Source organism: Aplysia californica, unplaced genomic scaffold (genome assembly GCF_000002075.1).
Source record: "Aplysia californica isolate F4 #8 unplaced genomic scaffold, AplCal3.0 scaffold00780, whole genome shotgun sequence".
NCBI lineage: Eukaryota > Metazoa > Mollusca > Gastropoda > Aplysiida > Aplysiidae > Aplysia > Aplysia californica.
In genome coordinates, this window is record NW_004798050.1 from 264,816 (window position 1) to 268,117 (window position 3,302).

General features: G+C 43.7%; 1 long non-coding RNA gene across 1 annotated transcript in view; it reads right to left on the reverse strand.

Annotated features, from left to right (window-relative positions):
• Positions 1-687: 687 nt before the first annotated feature.
• LOC118478647 overlaps positions 688-3,302 on the reverse strand; it is a 4,909-nt gene continuing 2,294 nt past the window's right edge. Inside the window, exon 2 of the long non-coding RNA XR_004859200.1 lies at positions 688-1,302. This is a non-coding gene — a long non-coding RNA (uncharacterized LOC118478647). The remainder of the gene's footprint in view (positions 1,303-3,302) is intronic.

Below are 3,302 nucleotides of genomic sequence, written 5' to 3' on the forward strand. Positions count from 1 at the left end.
GTGGTTAAGCAGGGGGTCGGTAGGTGGTAGGCTGGTATTTTCATTCAGTTATATTATGTTAGGAAAGATGGGGACAACAATATCACAAATTGAAATTTCTTTGGAAATGGCCTCCCAAGCACGACAATTTTGAGACACCCGTTGAGAAAAAAAAAGGATTACAATATTTATTATTACCAGCTGCAGAGATATTCAATCAATCACAATTGTAGAGAAAACATGGGTTCTCATACTAAAAATAGTCTTACTCTACATGGTAACAAACCGATCAAATAATGTGTCATCTTATTTATCTACATAACCTCGCTTCCTCTATTGACCAATTTGTTATCTGCCCAGAGCCATCATGTGCAGCTGTCTACAACTACTGTACTCAATGAAACTCAAACAAAAACCAGCATAATAATAACCCCGAGCGTATTTTTGGGCTTGGTGTTCTGCCCCAGTCGGTGAGCGATGCTACGGGTTTGTCTACACCACGTATCGTTCTCAATGAAAACCAACGCAGTGTACATCTATTACACCCCCAAAGACATTATGCCGATTATTTAGAAGACGGGATGCTTCTAAATAAAGCCCCCTGCCCGTCAGGCCAACATGGGCTGGCTGAGGTACAGAATCCCAGCAGATAGACGGGAACACTCGACATTTATAAGATTTTCCCATGTGGCAATCGCACCTTTTTTCTTTACAGAGCCAAACACAAAGAGTACAACCATTACACCACAGACGATGGTACAATGTACTACTTATCACCATTCCACAGTATACGAAACTATTTAAAATGACATCTAAACACTTACTTGCAAAGGCACCGAGTAGGCCTGATCAGCTCACCGCTGTGGTCTCATCTGTAGCGCCCTGAGTGGCGAGAGTTAACACACAGATCCACATACAATCAAACAATGTCTACTCCACAACAAACAAGCCGAGATCAGTCAAGTGAGAAATGAAGATAATCCCTGCTGGCTTGGGTAGCCGTAGCCTTTGAGCGGCTTCTCTGGTCTATCCTGTGGTCAACACTCCTGTGTTATCGATCTCCAGATCAACATCGTGAACACAAAAGCAGTCAAAAAGTTTGTCTAGAATACAACCACGAATATCATCAAACGCACGCAGTCACCAACGACTGTCTCTCTCTATCCTCCTTCCTGGGCGTTGAAGCCCCAACTAGGGCCGCCACCGTATATCCGCTAAAAGGTCACCATTTACAAAAAAAAAGAAGAACGAAGCGCTTGCTGACCTTCCACGCTGATACCTTGCGTCAAGTTCAAAAATGCCGCGACAGACTCAAAGACACTCCTAACAAAAAGGGCGAAGAACGCAAACGTAGTTTAAGTTTCGACCATAATAAACAAATTGCACTGATGTTTCGAAGGGTTATAATAGTAACACGCTAACAGATAAGAACGCTATCAAGAACAGAACGCAAAGACCCTGCGCGTGGCGTGGCAGCCTTCTTTCAAATCCGTGAGCCAGCCAGGCTCCAGAGGAGGAGGAAGTCCACTACTAACTTCAACACTAAAGTCCATAAAACTCGTACCGGAAATTCAGGCGGAGGCACCGCCGTCTGGAAGGAAGGAAAAGAAAGCCCAGCATCCAAAAATCCCCGTATGTGTATGCGTGTGTGTGTGTGTGTGTGTGTGAGCCTGTGTGTGAGTCTGTGTGTGAGTCACTCGCTTTGCCTAGACGCAAGGCGCCTGAGCGCGCACCCATTCACTAACTCACTCACTCGCGACTTCACGGGTCGGTTCTCTGCTTTCCTGGGCCTTCATGTTTACGTCTACACGTGAACACGGCAATGCACGTGCGTGTGTAACTGACACGGAGGAAACACGGCACGACCTATGTGAGATCATGGCTAATATGTTAGAGTCTACAGAACGTAGAACCAACATTTTAAGTGGGTGGTTGGCGGGTGCTCTGTAGCGATTTTCTCCTTCTTTCAATTCAAACATATAATGTCGTCCTTACAACTCCTTTTTTCCTTGTGTTACTCTCTTGTAACACCTCTAGTCTTCCGCACTTGTATGACCTAATTATTGTGTTGCAATTGCCATAAAACTCTTTCTACCCCAAAAACAAACAAAACAAAACAAAAACCAGAAGAAGCGATTATGCCGTCGACGGCTTAGATACACATTATTGGGACACACTACGTTCAGCCTTTACCCGCACGAAACGCGCTACTAAAAACAAAGCATGTGCACGTTTTCACGAGCCAAATTTGAGGTTTCACTTTCAGACTATTTTCCAAAGACGAAGTATGCTTGAAAAAGTAAGTTGAACATCTTGCTTAGACCCACTTTAAGAACAGTTTTGTTCCTAGTCTTCGCCAATTCCTAAGTCGTTAAACGTAAAATTTCGTCATTCCACATAAGGCATTTTTTTCGTTTAAGTCTGAGCTCGATTTCGCAGCACATAACAGACCATGATAATATATTGTAATAATTACTGTTTTACACCCACATTAACACAGTTAAGATCCATTTGGGAGGCATCCTCGTTCTATTCCCATCCTCCCTGCGAGGAAAAACCCGAGATATTCGATAAATAAAACCTTCCCATACGAGAATCGAACTGAGGTCTTGCGCCTGCGACGCCCTAAAGGCCAACCGTTATATTACTGATGCCGGTCATGGGTTCGAGTTGGGTGAAAGTTAAAGTTTTTTGTGCGCCACGAGGTATAAAACGTAAAAAGAAACAAACATGTCGTAAAAAGAGATTCTTCGTTTCGTGATTCATTGTGTTTCGCGGTTCACGTGTATGTGAAATGTAGCAAACCATAAAAAAGAATTATATTCGTTTCGTAAGTAAGTTGTATGTACGACGGTTCGCATATAAACATACCATTAAAAAGTGTCTTGTTTCGTAAGTTGTTGTGTGTGGTGTGGCTCACATGTAAAAGAAACATACCGGTAAAAATGATTTATTTCGTTAAGTTACTGTGTGTGGTGCGACTGACTCGAAGAAAGAAACGATACTAGTGTTTTGTAACCTCGAAGGGTGAGAAATATAATATTGAAAATTGGAGGCCCCCTGCAAAGAATCCCCTGGTTCTCCGATGTTCCAGTTACCAGGGGTGAGCCCCTGAATGTACGACTAGCACGACATCTGACTTACTTTTGCTGGAAGACAACATGCGGGGAATGGGCGGCGTGAAATGGATATCGTGCGTGAGAGGGTGTATAGTGTGTGTGTGTGTGTGTGTGTGTGTGTGTGTGTGTGTGTGTGTGTGTGTGTGTGTGTGTGAGTGTGTGTGTGTGTGTGTGTGTGTGTGTGTGTGTGTGCGTGTGCGTGTG